Source organism: Protopterus annectens, chromosome 7.part0, assembly GCF_019279795.1.
Source record: "Protopterus annectens isolate FY-2018-M chromosome 7.part0, PAN1.0, whole genome shotgun sequence".
NCBI lineage: Eukaryota > Metazoa > Chordata > Ceratodontiformes > Protopteridae > Protopterus > Protopterus annectens.
Window position 1 is genome coordinate 1226300873 of NC_056739.1, and position 18966 is coordinate 1226319838.

An 18966-nucleotide genomic window follows, 5' to 3' on the forward strand; every position below is an offset into this window, starting at 1 on the left:
GTAAGACACCTTTGATCATTATAAGTAAAAAATAAGAGCTCTCATAAAATCATCCAAGGCATATTTTGAGAGAAAAATCGCCAAGGACTCTAAAGACAATCATAAGGCCTTCTTTAGCTATGTTAGAAATCTAGGAGGAAACTCCCAGATATGCTCAGAATTAGTTCAAAATGATGTGAAAATTACTGAACCTACACACATTGCCAACATACTGGCTGACAGGTTCAGTGCAAATTTCTCCCCTCCCCCCAAAAGGAGAGATATCTATTCCAGAGGATTGTAGCCCCAAACATCTCCAACGCCCAGGTGAGAACTGCCCTCACTAAGGCAAAAAACACAGCATCCATGGGACCGGATGGTGTCCCCGGCTGTGTGCTTCACGAACTCAACGAGGAATTAAACCCACAGTTAGGACAGCTGTTTAATCTTAGCCTCACCTCAGGATACGTACCCAAGGAGTGGCGCACGGCGACTGGGGTCCCACTTCATAAGGGCGGTGCTTCCACAGACCCTGGAAATTACCGCCCCATTAGCTTGACAAGCCTTATCTACAAAGCCATGGAGAGGATCATAATGGAACTCATAAATAAAGACATAGGGAACTTGCAGACTTTGGATCCAACCCAGTTTGGCTTTGTCAAAGGCAGATCCTGCCTCTTAAACTTGGTTGACTTTTTCGAGACAGTCACCAAGGCCATTGATGAGGGAAAGGCAGTCCATACAGCCTACCTCGACCTGGCAAAGGCCTTCGACACAATACCCCACTCAGGTATCATCGAAAAACTCATCAGCTTGAATGTAAACCCATACATCACAAGATGGGTTGCAAACTGGCTAAGTGACAGAACCCACAGGGTCAGAGTTGCTGGAGCCATGTCAGACTCAAAGCCTGTCACAAGTGGTGTCCCACAGGGCTCAGTCCTGTTCAGCATCTACTTTTCTGAAGTACAAGCAAACACAGGAGGGTTATGGCTGACAAAGTTTGCAGATGACTGCAAACTGGGCGCCATAGTCGAAAACACATCTGACACAGATATCCTCCAGAAGGGCCTCACAGAAACGGATAACTGGTACCAGAGCCATGGCCTGAAGTTAAACGCCAAAAAATGCATAGTCATACCCTTCGGGAAAAACAAGGTTACCCCTAGCTACCATATAGGTGGCAATCCACTGAGCACAGAAAAAGTCATCAGGGATCTGGGGACCCAGGTTGACAGTAGCCTTTCGTTTGACACTCATGTTGCTAAAGTAGTTAGGAAAACCTTCTATATCGCCCACCTGATCATGAAGGGATTCACATCTAGATCAAGGGAGGTCATCGTGCTCGTGTACTCATCACTCATTAGATCTATGATTGAGTACAATGCCGCGTTCGGAATGTATCTGACCAGACACCTGCTGCAGCTTGAAAGGCCCCAAAAGTTCCTCACCAAAAGGATAAAGGGTCTCAAAAATATGTCTTATGCTGCCCGACTGAAAGAACTCCAGCTCTATTCAGTCTCATACCGCTTGCTCAGAGGTGACCTGTGCCTGACATATAAGGCCATGTCAAACCCAGATTTGATGAATATGCTTCACCTCAAAAATCTAGATCCCTCAGAACCACAAGGGCGGGAGACTTAAACCTTGACACAGTTATAAATAGAACGTGCTGGAGGGACAGATTCATCACCCAGAGACTCCCTATGCTGTGGAACAAAATCCCGGTACATGTGAGGCAGAGCACCTCTCTGGCCTTGTTCAAGAGGAATCTTGACCAATGGATGGGAGATCGCAGATATACCCCAGGGATTACTTCAGTGTCACTGCTTGACAGAGGCACAGCAAAATGATAGGCATAGTTTTTATTCAAACTAAAGGGGTGGCGAAAGCCACATAACTATGGGCTAGGCTTATAAATGCCCTTGGGCAGATAGCCTAGTATGAACCTATGAACCTATGAACCTATGAAACCCCAGCTTGCCAGGTAATTAACAACCCCATTTTAAAGACTCCTGACATGTAGAAAAAAAATGCAAAGATAAGTAAGGCATCTAAACAAGGAAATATGCAAATGCTTTGATATCTGCAATAAGCTGTCACTGGAAACAGACACTTTGTAAAAACCCTTGGAGCCGTAGACAGCCTAAAGGCTAATGCAGAGAAGTGACAGTATGACCCAGATAGAGAGGAACTGATACGTTTTCTGAAGCCTGACTCTATGGGGATGTGATGATAAGCATCCTTCAGTTCTAATGTAACCGTAAAGCTCCAGAGAGGAATAACAGGTGAAAGACTCTGTGGATCAACATTTTGAATTGTGATGGTTTAACAAACAAGTTGAGAAGGGAAAGATCTAGAACTAGTCTCCATGAAATCTCACTCTTTCTTTGGAGCCAGAAACGTTTTTGCAGTAGAAGTGTTTCCCCCTAAGGTCAGCAAGTTTTGAAGAACCTGAGGAAATAACTGTTTGATTCAGAAAGTGGGGAGGCATTCCCCTAAAAGGAGGTATGTGTACCCAGAGGAAACTATAACCCTCCTGAACCACTTTTACCATCTGTGAGTTTGATACAATCAGTTGCCAATGGGTAAGACTGAAAGCCAATTTCTGGAACAGATTCAAAGAGGAAGGGTCAAGAGAAGAAGGGGAGAATGTTGGTATAGTTATTCTGAAAAATTAGACTATCTTTTTTTTTTCAGAAGGATCCCTGCTTTTTGTTTTACCCCACCCCACACACCATCTCTTTTTTGTTCCATTTGCCAGAAGGTGAAAGGGGTTGTATATTTTGTCTTTTGAAAGGAGGAGAGGATTTGTGGGATATGCAGTGGGGACTTGAAAAATCTTAGAAACTCCCTGAATTATTTTCTTCTTTTGTCAATTGTTTGAGGATCTGAGAAGCAGAGGGTCACATAAAACCTTATCTAAAGTGGAGTTTAAAATCTCAGACTTTACTTCATCTGCAAACTTTAGCTTACATACCCATGCAGACCTCTCTGAAACGGCAGCAGTAGCAGTGGCCCTAAACACAGAAACTGCACAGTAATACACACTCTTTAAAGCATGTTATGACAATTCGGACAGATTAGAAATAATACGATTAAAATAGGAGCTACCTTCTGAAGAAAGTGAGATGGAGTATTCTCTCAAGCTGTATAAACAATTAAGAGTAAATTTCTACATATGTGCTTGGTAGTTAAGAATTCTGTATGCTAAAGTTAAAAAAGATCCAATCCTCTTACCAGCTATGTCTAATACCTTATCTTCTTTATCCACAAGAGAAGGATTAGTATTGAGTAAAAGACTGTTTCCAGCTGGTGAAGAAGTAGAAACAAATGCTGGATCACATCTAAGATGAGAAAACAAGAATTTGTTAGCTTGAGATACTTTATAAAGTCTATCTGCCATTTTGGTAACTGAAGGCAAAGAGTCAGGGTTACTACAGGCAGCATTTAATAAATCCTCCATGGCTAGCAAAATGCCAACATATGGAACTTCCACTTTCAACATATCATAACATTTCATTAGTTCAGAAGGAACATCCACTTCTTCCCACAAAAATATATAATTCATCCAGGAAATAGTTTTAGAAAAGGAAAACTCCTCCAAAGGAGCTGGAGAGGACCCCCATCCTCAGAATCAGAGTCCTGGGCTTAGGAATCTCCAGGATAACAAGCTATGTGCCTATCAATGTTATAATCTTCTGACAAGCTTTAGTCAGGAATTTCTTTATTGAACGTATACTCTGACAAGGATTTCTGAAATCCTGGAATAACAGCTTGCAATCAACTTCTGACTAAGGTAAAGAAATCATCTTTAAGAACTGACACAATGTCTTTTGATGAGTAATGTCTAACCTTTTGTTTCTTTTTTGCAGTTACCCTCCTAGAAGAAAAATGACCAGTGGATGGCACTTTACCCCTGGCAACAGGTCTCTTTCCACAGCCACCCCAAGAAGAACCTCCTGGATTATCTCCCAGACATAAAGAATATGGCTCTCCCATGCTCAGGTCAGACATTTGAAAAGCCATAGAAGACATGGCTGACCCTTGGTCCATGGTGGTTGAACTGGCTACACCACAGGAACTCAGAGAAGTAAGTGAGTGGTCTGAGACACAACTATCGGCCACTACAGACTCATCCACCAGTGGCTGTGGTACTGTCTGAGGCCACTGTGGTAGCAAAGACTCTTTATTTTGTTGCTTTTTATTTTTAGGTACAGTGAGGGAATAGCCAGCAAGACTGAAGTATACATGCTGTAGCCGAGGAAGAAGCCTGAATACTGATAAGTTCTGCTGGAGAGTCAAATCAGAAGGTAAGTTGTCACAAGCAGCACGCACACTTATGCTTTCATACACAACTCCCTTTCAAAAGAAAAAGCACAGGCAGTACACAGAAATCCCTGTCATAACTCCTCCAAGTGGATAGCCAATCATGACTCAGAATGCAGGTGTGGGAGGGGAGCCAGAGCTTTGCGAAGCTGTCTGGTTACTGTATCCAGGGCAGAATGCAACCCAAATAGCCAAAACCTACTGTAGTAGTGGAAATGATGAACATCTAACCGGTTTAGCAAGGAGCAGGTACTTGCATGGATTATCAACCTACCCTCAATATAACCACTGGGCAACAGGATGTAGAAGGATGGTCTTTCAACCATTAAATTTACACCTAAAGAAAATTGTCTGAGGATGGTGTTACATGCATGCGTTGAGAAGACCTCTGAAAACTCAATGTGAGAAGGTAGCTTGTCCTAAATGTGGTTAATAGTAGTGGAAATTATATAAATAAATGTCAGTCTTATAGAAGAGAAAAATATATGTTGTACTCTACTACTCATGTTTGGATTGTGAAAGCAAGAAAGCAGAAAATACCAAGGCTGTTCACCGCTAATATGTATTAACTGAAATTAACTGAAATGGTGGAAATCACAATGTTGAGCTCTGCAAGAATCACTAAGTGATGGCAGATTCTCTGGAAATATATGTAAGCTTATTATATATATATTTTCCAACTTCAGACAGAACTGGAGGAAAGGGTGGCAAGTCCGATATAAAATGATATCTATATTAAAGTGATATTTTCCATCTGCAGCCTGAGAGAGGTGAAATGCATTGCTCAAGTGTCAACTTCATTAGGAAGTCCCACTTCCACTCCTAAAAGTGAAGAAGGGAAAGTTGGTACAATGTCAGCGCAACTTATTTACCTAAAAAAATCATATTATCTAATAGCTACTTCTGTTCGTCCTATAGTAATGGGCAGATAAAGAAAGGAAACATTAATATATCTTCTGGCCATTACCAGATAAATAAATAAATAAGTACTATGGCCCATATCCCAAATGCATTTACCATCCCAATAGGTAGGGTGGTTGAAGTTGAGTTGTTAGGTCTGAAAAAATCTCCCATACCACCCCCCCCCCAAAAAAAAAAAAAAAAAAACTTATACCAACTGACACTCCTTTGGATGTTAATCAGGAAAGGAAGTAAAGTCGTTAGTAAACTGGTGCAAGACTGAGTAAATTCCACTTCCAGTAAGGACAGCAAGACTGGAAGGAGGGTCTGAAATTAGGTAGAACAGCAGCAGGAGTACTGAATTCATTGTGGAAGCATGAAATGCTTATTCTGACTAATTACCATAGCTACCTCATAGAGAAAGGCATGGAGGTAGCAATGTGATTGCATAGTTCCAACTGAATTCCTCTGAGTTGTGTGTGCATACTCCCACTCGAGTTTCCCAAATTAAGGAGGGCTTTAAATGAAAAGGGTCAAAAGTTCAAATCTAAATAGCGAGACTAGAAAAGCTCAAGCTTGAAGCTAATGATAAGACTGCCATCAATCAAGCTACTTCCATAGATTCAAGCTTGAGGGCTCAAGTCCAAGTAAAATATGCCTACACTGATGCAATATTATCAACATCAAACTTGCAAACCAAGGTTAACTCCCAGAAGCCCAGATAAGCAATGATGTCAATCAACAACAAACCCAAGAAACAAGGCTGGTGTTGACAGATACAGTGTCTAAGCTGAACTAAAATATGTCAAGTCAAAGTTATCTAAATTATCGACAACACAGAAGTCTAAGGCCAAGAAGAGAGGTGATATCAAGATCAGTCTCCACTCGACTTCCAGCTTGAATCAGTCTTGCCAGAAAGTTGACGCTTGACCCAGATCTGGAATGCATGTTAATTTTGTGAGTCACCCTAATGCCAAGAAAGAATTTGACCAAACTGAAAAAACAACCTTTGACCAGTAGTCACGATAAATTTTGACATGCAGTGATCAGAAAATTAGTGTATGAGCTCTGTCAATATACAACCACAACTGACAATGCAGTTGAAACAGGTCTGGCAAGAGGGTTAAACTGAGAAGAACAGGCTTAGCTGTAACAAAAACATTTATCTCCATAAAAGTCAACTTAAAAAACTCACACTCTATGTTAGAAACACCAGTTACAAGTACAATCCAGAGATAAATATTTATGTTTATAAAGGACAGTCTCATTGATACACTTCCCATGTTAGGGATTAAGATCCATATTAAATAAAGATACAATATACAAAAGTGCAAGATCAGGAATTGTGAGACTGCCAAATTGATAAGACATGGCTCAGTGATAATTATAATAAAGCTACGTCGATAAAAGACAACATAAAAAAACTACAGAGTCCTTGTTAAAAGTACTAAACACAGCTATGTCCTCTAGATAAGTAATGGCAACTGCCAAAACAACCAAGATACATTCAATGTTTAATTAACAAAAGAGACAATGGAAATATATTCCTTGATGATTAGCTTCAAGTTCAGAAATCCTGCCTTAATGGAACACTAAGGACACTAAGCATCTCTGCCACACGAATCTAACAATAAGAAGATGGCAAACGTCAAGAGAAAGGGAAAGAGATAAGCCACATTTTCAAATACTTATTAAGCTTATAGAGTTCTGCTGGTCTGGAGTCCTATGGACAGGGAAGATGAACTGGTCTTATAACATCATAAACATTACAAGCGTTAGAAGATTTAACTCATTCCCTCCAATGGAGCTCTTGAAGTTTGCACTGCAAATTTCAATGGGCATAGCCTAAGGTTTTTGATACAATAAAATTACATACTCACTTTGCAAACAAATGTTCATAACTCTGGAACCATAGGAGTAATTAAAGAAGTATAAATGCAAACTCTTCACCATAAACTATGTTTATACTGCTAGTATAGGTTCCGGGCTTAATCTGGATTTTACCAGTCACAGTAAATACAGTAACTATTAAGTTTGTAATATTTTGCAAACCATTTACAATATCTCAGCAATCACTCAGTTTACACACATTTTGCAGTAACATTTTGTTTATGCAGATGAGATGCTTCACATGAGGCTAAACAGTTCTGCCTGTGATACTAGGTTGTCAAGAAATTCAGAAAATCATGGAAGTTATGACAAAATAATTAAATATTGTATGAACAATTAATATCTCTTTACCTGTACTAGACAAACATCAAATATCAATACAGTTGCATTTGTCATTCTGTTAGCTTTAAGAGGATTTTTAATACTTTTATGTAGCATGGTTTAATATCTCTTTACCTGTACTAGACAAACATCAAATACAAATACAGTTGTGTTTACCATTTTGTTAACTTTAAGATGATTTTTAATACTTTTATGTAGCATGGTTTTGAATTTTTAATGTAGAGATGAACAATAAATAAGATGTAACCGCAGATACACATGGAGGCATCACTTGGCTGTAATAAGTCTTAATAATCACAAAGAATGGAATTCAGCTATTTGGCATTTACATCATAAAGCTTAGTGTACTTAACAAAGAGGAAAAGACCAAAACGAAGACTCATAGATAACTAGATAGCTGACTGACCCTATGAGTGGAGGCTGAGCAATGTAGCAGTCACAGGAGAGTCTGTGTGCTTAACTCATCATACCAGTGTTATGCAGTGAGGTCGTTTATCTCTGAATTTCATCCACTTTTTGTTAGAGCAGGGACGCTAGAAATGACACGATGAAGTAAAAGCAAGTCTTCAGTCTGTGAGGACTGTAAAATAAACAGACCACAAGTAGTATACGGAGTGGCCTTTGTCATAACTACCCTGTGAGGACTTTAAAAGAGTATATTAGTAAAATGGTGTATGTCAGTCAGAAAATTAACATAATTTACAAACAATCAGACTAATAACAGAATGTGACCAGTTTACCTGTGGAATTTGTGCATTTTCTATTTATTATAGGTTCATAGGTGCATGCCAGGCTAATGACCACTACAGCCTTAGTAAGCCTAGCCATGCAACCCAAATGTGTCCCCAAATTTATATGTTTTAGATGTCTATACAGACGGTAATTGTTGATTACAACATGAGTTACAGACTGCCTCTGTTCAGGGGACATGTAGGTATCAGACCAGGGATGAATGTTCAATTTCCCAGTTGTCCAAGTTGCACTTAAAGAAGGGTAGAGAAAAGCTTTGTTTCACATGGATGGGGGGGGGGTTCTATTCCATAAAATGCGAATTGTCTGAGAAACATATCTGCCTCTCCAAAATGTCCTATTTAATTTAGGTCTTTTAATCTATTAGCTCTGATGCTGTTTGTGGATGCCTTGTGTCCCTGGCATAGATATCCTTTCAGTAGTCTGTAGGAGACCGAGTACTGAGATAGGGCTTTGAGGTGATCTGTAAAGGCCATTATGTTTATGTCCTGTATTCCTTCTGTAAGGACCCTTTGCAGATGTTCCAGTTGCTACATGTGTCTGGTTAGGTACATATCAAAGGGGGTATTATACTCAATGAGGGGCCTGATATAGGCCAAGTATAATGGTATGATTACTTCCGTGGACCTAGATGCCATGCCCTAACTTATAAGTTGAGCAACATAGATGGAGTTCCTTGCTACCTTGGGCATATGTTGGTCAAAGGCCAGAGTACTGATTATATGTGTTCTCAGATCCCTGACTAGTGAGTCAACTTTTAGGAGTATTTTATCAATGGTGTAGTTTTTCTGGGTGGTGAACTTCTTGAAAGGTGCTATAATGCATTTTTTGGCATTGAGTTTTAAGCCATAGTTTTGGCACCAGTCATTTGTCTGTGTTAGTCCTTCCTGTAAGATGTGTGCATCTTGAGGAGATTCTATGACTGCTCCTATTTTGCAATCATCTGCAAACTTGGTAAGTCAGAGGCCTTTAAACTGGCCTCGACTTCCAAAAAATAGATGCCAAAGAGGAACTGGTCCAGCATGGAGACCTGAAGGACTACACTGGTGACTGGTCCATTTGTGGAGGTGGTCTCAAAAATCCTAACTTGCAGGGTCTTGCCTGTGAGCCAGCTGGCTATCCAGCACAATATATAGGGATCTATACTTAATTCTGTAAGCTTGTTAACAATCCCCGAATGGGGTATTGTATCAAATGCCTTGGCCAGGACAAAGTAGACCATATAGACCATTTTACCCATATCCGTTGCCTTGGTGGCCTTTCTCAAAGAAGTCCACTGGGTTCAGTAGGCATGACCTTCCTTTGATAAAGCCAAACTGGGATGAATCCAGTGTTTGAAGGTCTCCTATATCTATGTTGATCATTGCCATGACAATTCTTTTCATGGCTTTACATATTAGACTAGTCAGACTAATGGTCTATAGTTTCTAGGACCTGTTGATGGTCTGCCCTTATGTAGAGGGATGACTGTTGTAGTCCTCCATTCTCGTGGCATAAAGCTTGTTTTGAGACTATATAAATAATACCCCCTGTGGCCTGATAGGTCATATTTTACACTAATCAGGATGCATCCCAGGATATCATGGGGGCCTACTGAGGCTGCGTTACTGGCCTTAGTGAGCGCAGTCAGGACATGTTGTCTATTTATAGTTGGGTCGGTTATGTTTGAATGTATTTCTTGGGTGGTGGTTTGGGGGGGCAGTTGAGGGGTAAACTTGCAACTGAATTTGCCAGCCAAAAGGTTCACTATATCAACCAGATCAGTGTGCTCCTCCAGTTCAGCACACTGCTTTGTGCTGCTTTTAAGGTTTCTGACATAGCTGAAGAAGACCTTCTGGTTATCTTTTGCCTGGGAGGCTATGCTGACCTCAAAATTGGCTTTATTGAACTTAATTAGCCCTCATAGTTGCCTCTTTAATTTGATGAGAGAGTTGGAGTTGCTTCCTGATTTTAGATTTTGATAGTTTTTCCCTTTTGTTGTATACCCTGTTTAATTTGGGATGCCACCAGGGTGGTTTGTTTTTGGAGTTAGTTTTTTGATTTACTTCTGGCAGGTACAGCAGCCTCTATGCAGCCAATGACATGGCTGTACAGAATTTCTGTAAACAGTTATGCGTAGGCTACTGTGTTTTCTGGGGTTGGAGGGCAGTGGATTTTAACAAACTATCACTTAAAAAAAAGATAGTTTGCCTTGGAAAAAGTTCTTAAAAGGAAGTTATTTACTCACCATAATGTTCCATCTGTGTTGTCCATTTTCATTTATCCTCAACAAATGGGTCTGTTCCAAACATAGGAACTGACTCGGCTGTTACTACAGCTCATGCTGGATAAAAAACTCTTGAGCTTTACCCTTATCCAGAATGTTCCTCTCCTAATTACCTCAGATCAAGTTTGCAGAAAACAGACAAATAATATAGTAAACCAACAGCCTTCATAGAGTCCATATCTGGAACCATACACAAGTAACACTAGTGGCAAAACAGTCATTATGCGTTCCTCAAAAGCTTTGAAGGGCAGGGAGATGGAGGGAGGGGAGTCGAAGATAAAGTTCTTTATCTGATGTTATCAATTTTCATTTTATCTTCAACAAATGGGACATAGTCCCCAGCTACCTAGGACCTTGCGTGTAGTCAAGGAAGGATATTCCTGAGCACCACAGAACCAAAGGATTCTCTTCCTCTGGAAACCATATCCAATTTGTAATGAGTAATAAAGGTACGAGGGGCTGCACAAATATCATCCATGAAAGCCCTAGATTGAAAAACTGCTGAAGCGGCAACAGCTTTTGTAGAATGTGCCCTTAAAGGTCTAGGCAAACTGATTTTCTTATTATTATAGATAAAAGAAATTGCACTCTTTGAGCCATCTGGCTAGCGTTACTTTACTCACTGGTTGGCCAAGTCTTGTAGATGAAAAGGACACAAATAATTGATCAGATTTTCTTATATTCTTAGTTCTGTGTAGACAGAAGAATGAATGTCTGTGAACATCTAGTAAATATAAGCAGTATTCACCTTTATTAGTGAAATTTGGAAAAAATACTAGTAAATGAATAGTCTAGTTAATATTTGACTCTGACATAACCCTAGGTAAAAAAGAAAGGACTGGCTCTTAGAAAAACTCTGTCTTTGTGGAAATTCAGATAAGGAGGTCTACATGATAATGCTTGTATTTCCAAAATTGTTCTGGCAGAAGTTATTGCAACAAAGAATATAAACTTCCAGGACAAAAACTTTAGATCACATTTAGGTGATGGTTCAAAGGGAGGTTGAACAATGGTCTGTAGTACTAAGTTTAAATCGCAAGGAGGAGTAGGACCTTTGTATGGTGGTTTTAACAACAGTATTCCCTTTAGGAAGGCTTTATAAAGTTTATGAGAAGCCAAGGAGGATTTTCCAAATCCATTATGGAAATTAGAAATAGCTGTCTATTGAATGTTGATGGTAGATTGAGACACACCTGTTTCGAAAAGTGAAGCTAAAAATTCTAGGATCTTATCAATGGGCATGAAAAAGGAGCAACATTCTTGTCATGAGCCCAAAAGGTAAATCTCCATTTACTAGCATAGGGTTTGCATGTAGTTGGTTTATGAGAGGCCCAGAGAATATGGCATATCAAGGAAGAAAAGTGAAGGAAGCCTGGCTATCAATTGAAATAGAGAAACCAAGCTGTCAGCTTGAGGTTCACAATGTTCTGATGAAGTAGTCCCTCTGGATGGGACAGAAGACCTGGAACCGGGGACAGAATCCAAGGTTGTTGGATCAGACAAGGCTAAAGGAAGGGGAACCATATCTGTTGAGGCCAATAAGGTGCAATGAGGATTACTTTGCTCTTCAGCCTGATAGCTTTCTGTAGGAATTTCAGAATTAGGGGAAAGGCATACAGCAGTCCGGAGAGCCAAGTGTGTACAAAACTATTTCTCCGGGACACCCCTGGAGGGGGGGGGGTCAGGGCAAAATAGTTGCTGCACTTATTGTTTAGGAAAGAGGCAACAGGTTGCAGCAAAGCTGGCCCTACCAACAAAAACATCTCTTCCCTCATCTTTGGACTGAGAAACCACTCATGACGCAGAAAAATATACCCACTTAATTTGTCTGCTGTCACATTGGAACTCCCCAGAATGTGCATTGCTATCAGAAAGTGGTCGGAAGAGATCACCCATTGCCACTCTGAGAGCTTCTTGACATAGGAGGTAGGATTTCATTCCTCCCTGTTTGTTGATGTACCAAACGACTGACATATTGTCTGCTTGAATTGCAATTGTTCCCGAAGGAAGAACAATCTAAAGGCTTGTAACACTAAAAGCACTGCCCTTAACTCCAGGACACTGATATGCAAGTTCAACTCTGCAGGGGACCAACTGCATTGGACAGTCTTTCCCAGATAATGCCCCTTCATCTGGGAGGCATCCATGGTAACTATGGCTTTGGGTTGTGGTGGGACAAAGAGGCAGCCTAGAAGAATGTCTTTGGAGTGTATCCACCAAGCTAAATCTTTTCTGCAAAAACTGGTGATCAAGATCAAGTTCATCATGGACAGGTGAAACAGTGACCATTGAGATGCTGGAAGCCATTATAATATTCTTATTTGATATCTTGCTAAGGGAAATCAACTTATTGTTGCCACCATGGAGCCTAGTGTTTGTAAGACTAAACGAGCAGTAACTTTCCTGTCGCTGATGATCTTCTGGACCTGAACTTTGATTTTCTGTAACCTTAAAGGGGATGAGATGCTATGGAGGTTGAGGCATTTAGGAGCTCTCCTATGAGCTCTAAATTCTGAGTTGGGTGTCAATTTCGATGTTTCATAATTTACAATTATTCCCAGAAAGGAACAGATATGAAGTATATGATCCCTCACTTGTAACAATCGGCGCCTTGTCGGAGCGGTAATGAGCTAATCACCTAGATACAGAAACACTTGGAGTTCCTGCAGTCTCAAGTGAACTGCTACTACTACCATACATTTGGTGAACACCCTGGGGGCTGTGGTGAAGCCAAAGGGCAGAGTTCTGAACTGGTAGTGACTGGCTCCAAGTCAGAAGCAGAGAAAACTTCTGGATCATTTGTCCATTTTATATGCTAATACGCATCCTGAAGATCTACTGAGCACATCCAATCATCCTTTTCAAAAAATGGAAGAATGGACTATACTGTGGCCATTCAGAATTAAGTTTGATGAACTGACTTGTTCAGTACGCTTAGATCCAAAATTGATTTCCCATCCCCTGTCTTTTTTGACACTAAAAATAATCTTGAGTAAGTTCCGGACTCTATCTGGTCTGGTGGGACATCTTGAATGACACTTTTTCTATCAGTTTTTTTGATTTCTAGAACGGCTTGTTCCCTCTGATTGGGTGGAACATCGGGGATTCTTTTGCATAAGGGGGGAGGAAGGGAAAAGGCAAGTGAATAGCCTCTGGATATGACTCTCTGCACCCAAGTATCCAAAGTTATTTGCAGCCAGGCATTTTGGTGCATGGACAAATGTCCCCTAACTGCCTCCATAGGAAGACAATCGGGCCTCCATTCAGGAGCACTGCCATGGTTTTCCTGCCAAAGAATACTTGAAACCCTGCTTCTGCATGCCACCTCTGCCACGTGGATGGCATCTTCCATTAAAGTTTCCCCCTCTGTCCCTAGGGGAACTATCTCCACGTGTGTTCTGAAAAGGCCCTTGGGACTTTCTGAATCACATCTTTCCACTACCTTTTTGGTTCCTGGAGAAGGATTGTTGGGGAGTGCAAAAACCTATGCCCACAGTGGAAAGGGCCTTTCCATCTTTCTCACACTAGGATAAAGTTTCTTTAATTTTTGGGCCAAAAAGGGATGATCTGTCACAGGATGCATTGATGAATGAAGACATAAATGGCTCCACAAAATCACAAAAGAGCATCCAGGTATGTCTCTTAATGGTAGTGCCTGAACCTGCTGCTATGGTGGTCCCTTCAGCTGCATGAGCAATGAGCCTTATGGATGAGTGAGACATACACTCCAGGTTAGCCAACTAGAAAGCAACTTTTCTTGGACTTCCTCAGAAAGAGATCCTGCCAGGGTATCTGATAACTCCTTGACCAGATCCCTTTGAAGTCTGATGAAATGTGACAAAAAAATTCAAAGACCTTAATGCAAAGGTCAGTGATGCATAGACCCACTTCCCAAATCTATCCATTGCCTGAGACTCTCTTTTGGGTGGATGGATAGAGGAACTCTCGTCGGCCAGTTTCTTCTTTGTGGCTGGTGCGATGACCATGGCATCCACAACTAACCCTTTAGTCCAGAACTGTTTGTCTTTGGGGCCAGACAGAATTTTATCAGGTCTCCTGGGGATAAGTTCTACAGTATCAATGGCCTTCCATGCCCACTGAGAGATCAACTGAATGAGTTTGTCAGCAGGTGGAGTCACTCACAAGGTAGATGGTCAAGTGTCAAAAGCCTGCATATACACCAACTCCTCAGAAGATGGATTTTGAGACTTCCAGTCACCCCTGTATTTCAGTATTTCTAGGATGTCTTTGAAGGAGACATCATCAGGGGGTGACCTTGGGGATCCCTTCTACTTCATCAAAGTTGGTGTCTTTGGTGATCAATCCCTCTGAGGAACCCAAGTGTTTCCTCTTACACTTTCTCTTCTTAGGGATCACCTCAGTGGGATGGTCTGGGGAGGTATCAGAAGAGGAAAGAACTGTTATCTGGGACTCCTGAGGTCTCAGCACCTGCTGACCCAATGGGAGTGCAGGTTGAATATCTGGGCATGAGGAAGAAAGGGATACTTGCTCCAAGGTGGAAAGGGTTGACTGTCTGACTATGGCAGTCAGAGCTCTTGCCATCGCCTCGAAAGCTGTCCCCCCTGAAGAGGGAAGGTAGCCCAGAACCAAGAAAATATGGTTTGGAACTGTGGTTACTCTCCAATGTGAGGAAACAGCCCCTGAGACAGAAGCCAGAACCATGCTGATCAGTGTCAATGCCCCAAGGTGCAGAGAAGACTCCAGAAGAGTAGGAGTTAACTCTTGCCCCTCAGAGCAACAGGACAGACTCAGTGCTGAGAGGTCTCCAGATCCAAATGAAATGTTGACTTCAGAGTGAGAACTGGCTCCAAAGGTATAGATGACTCCAGAGCCAATGGAGTCGGTACCAGGAGGCTTGGAGCCAAAAATTCTAATGCTTCACATGAAGTCAGAGGAGGAAAAACTGGAGGGGTGAAAGAAAGTTTGGCTCTAACACCCAATGGGGCTGGAGTCCAGGAGATACTGGACAATGTCCTCGCCCACAGTATCTTATTTACTAGCCTCTCCATGTCATTTTCAGTTAAACTTTTGGCAGAACGAACAGAAGGGTGGATGGTGATTTTGGTCTTTCCATGAAAGGTGAAGGTAGTCTTTCAGGAAAGGGATCAATCAATGGAAAATATGAAGTTCTCTGAAGAGTCATAATGTTTAGTTCCTCAGACTGTAAACTCGGTGCTGAAGTAGTTGGCAATGAAGGAGATGTCTGCATCAATAATTTTGGTGTTGAGGATCAAGACTGCACAAATAAACTCAATTCCATAAGACACTTTGGGGCCAAAGATTTAGTTGTGGAGGCAGTTGGTTCCAAGGATACTAATGGAACTGAAGATTTTGATCTTTTCAAGGGAGGTGTTGACAGCGTAGAAAGCACTGACAGGCTTCTTTTCTTGGGTTGTACCAAAGTTTTAGTGGAGGAAGATGAAGAAGAAGGGGAAGACACAGCAGTTTTGCTCCTTGCTTTGTCTGAGCCAGATATAGCTTCACTGAAGGCTGATGGTATCACACCTTTCAAAATTAGTTTATTTTTTCTTTCCACAAGAGCCCTGTGACTGAAACCATGACATATGGAACAGTGTTCTTGAAGGTGAAAAGGCCCCAGGCAATAGACATATAAAAAATGAGTAATGGACATAGGTAGTTTGTGTCCTCATTTCTAGATTCTTTTAAAACCAGAAGGGACTTTGGGTTTATTAGCCATGTAGATGAAAAAAATACAAATTGTCAACAATTGCAAAAAAGGCAGTTAGCTAATGCATCTGTACACACTCACGCAGAAGAAGACCCTCACAAAAGAAACACTCACTACCAAAAAACAATAAATAGTAACCTTTAAGAGAATCAGGAAGGGAAAGTCTATCAGTGATGATAGATAAGATTACACCAGCCTGTACAGAAGGAAAGAAAAGGGAGAGAAGAAGTAAGTTCAAACTAGATGGAAAAATAGTGGGTAGGGTTTTAAAAGAAAGTAATTAGCAAAAGGGAATTACAAAGAAGAAGTGAAAACAGAAAACTATATTTTAAATTACACTTAGCTCGACAGCAATGGCGAATGCATCTGTCAGGAAAAGTGGCAAATGAGATCTGAGGTAATTGGGAGAGGAACATTCGGAGTAAGGGTAAAGCTCGAGAGCTTTTAGCCAGTGTAAGCTGTGATAATGGCCAAGTCAGTTTTGATGATCGGAACCGGACCCATTTGTCAAGGATAAAATGAAAATTTACAATATCAGATCTGTTACTAGGTTTACTGGGATTACAGAGTTGATTTTGATTTTACAGGAGACAGTTTTATGGTTGGACCTTACCAAACAGGGAGGATGTGACTTGGGCGATGGGCATAGCTTTACCCCATATTTGTGAGTATGAGGTCCAGTATGTTGGAACCTCTAGTGGGATGATGCACTAACTGGGCAAGTGTGTTTATATCAGTGAGGTCCAGGAATCTCTGTGCTTGCAGATTTTAGGCTATGAAGGATTCCCAGTTTATACACATATAATTAATGTCGCCCATGAATAAAATGTTAGGTTGGATGATTAGTGTCTCCAGTAGGTCTAAGTATGTTCTATAAGTTTCGTTGGATATACAGGGTGACCTACAGCTTGCTAAGATATGGTATGGGAATTTATCTACGGTGACCTGCATGTGGAGAAAGTCCAGAGTGTCAAACTGTTTAACCAAATGATAGGTAGGCTTGTTACTGATGTATATTGAGATACGTCCACTTTTAGTCCCTGTTTGTGCATCTATTTGTCAAAGTGTGGAAGGCACTGAAACAGTATACTGCTGGGGTACTCCCTGTGGCTTTAAATCATGCATCTGTAACTACAAAAATATCTGTATTCTCCAGGGTGAGGAGGGCTTGGAGGGAGTGCATTTTTTAGTTTATGCTCCTGTCATTCAGCAGCAACACCTTGAGGTTTACTTCAGTTGATTTTGCTATGTTAGTAAGCCTGTTAATTTGCCATTGCCTAAAAAAACATTATGGAAGAGGGTGAAGGTTTAGCTAATATCTGAAAGCCTAGAGGAGATAGGTGCAGACCATTGTCTGCAAAGCAATGTGGTCTGTGAACTATGTCTTGCCATGCTAGCAAATATTGGATCCTCTTAGAATAATACCAGAAACGCAGGCAGGTGTTAAAAATCAGTAATTTTCTGTTCGTATTGTGACATCATCCTTAATGTTGGTAATATGCTGTGTAATGCTAGGCTCATACAAGCCTGATACACATACTCAGAGAGATCTATAATGTCTCTCTTCATATAGTCTATGGAGATATGTCTCAGGTCATTTACACAGACATGGACCATGATGGAATCATACTGATACCTGTGGTGTAGTGGCTTCAGTACATGCATAATTTGGCGGATCCTGGCTTCAGATAGGCAACTAACTGTTATATTCTCCTTGTTCAGCCTGGTTAGACAGGCATCAGTATGTCTTTCAATGGAGTCCCCTATGACTAGAATCCTGGGATGGGGGTTTGCTTGCCTTATGGGCTTTGAATTTGGGACTCCACTGACAGTGACTGTATGTGTGATGTTAAGTGTTGCTTTTATTGCGTGCATTTAGGTTTGCTGAGGAAAATCTTTGCTAGTAGAAGGTCTAAGATGTCTTTGTTGCTTAGGCAGATTGCACTTAAGTGCATCTGCATATCTTGGTATATTTGTATGCTGTGTGCTATGTGCCGTGCGGTGATCTGTGTGTGGTTTTGACAACCTATTATGTGCTTGTATGCGAGAGTTTGGCTCCCAGTGAAAATGTGCTTCTATATCTCATGCTTATTGTATCTGTTACTTTAAGGATTAAATGGTTATCAGTAAACATGAGACAATTGCTACATTTTCTCAGGATACCCACATATACCAAGCTGGCTGCAGAGAAGTTAGAAAATTGCATATCTATGTTGTCTGGTACTCTAATTGGTGAGCTACAAGGATGTGGCATCTGGGGGTTAACAGAAGGCTATTAAGGGTGCTTTAGGGGGGCTGTTGGCAGACTAGGCTATAAAATGCTAGTGTCTACTAAATTTAATGTTACTGCTACTCAGCATACAAACTAGCTGCTCTAAGCTTTTCTGAGTGGAAGGTAATTGTATATACTTACCACTTTACAGGTTACCACTTTGACAGTTCTATAAGGAAATGTGGCTTCTAGTTATTTGTATTTGTACAGGATACTGGCAATGATGAATAGTTCCACCAGAATGCACCAAATTTATACTAGCACTGAAAATACAGATTGTACAAGTGATAAATTGCAGTTAACCTTGCCTTTTACCTTAAATCATCATACCTCAATTTCCTTTACAATGGCCCTAAGCTCCTTAAATGTATATTAGATTACAGGTAGCACAGCAATGGCAGCTTTATGAAGGATGGCTGAAAAGGGGAATGATTTTTAATAAAGCAAATAATCAAATAATATTTGAGGAATAGAATGAAAAGGTGTTAAGAGCCTTACAGTTTGTAGATGAAGTACATATGATAAAGG

The 18966-nt window shown here is 40.8% G+C and overlaps 1 protein-coding gene across 1 annotated transcript in view; it reads right to left on the minus strand.

Annotated features, from left to right (window-relative positions):
• DNAH1 (dynein axonemal heavy chain 1) overlaps nucleotides 1-18966 on the minus strand; it is a 5225710-nt gene that overhangs the window by 2772288 nt on the left and 2434456 nt on the right. The gene's annotated exons all lie outside the window — the stretch shown is intronic.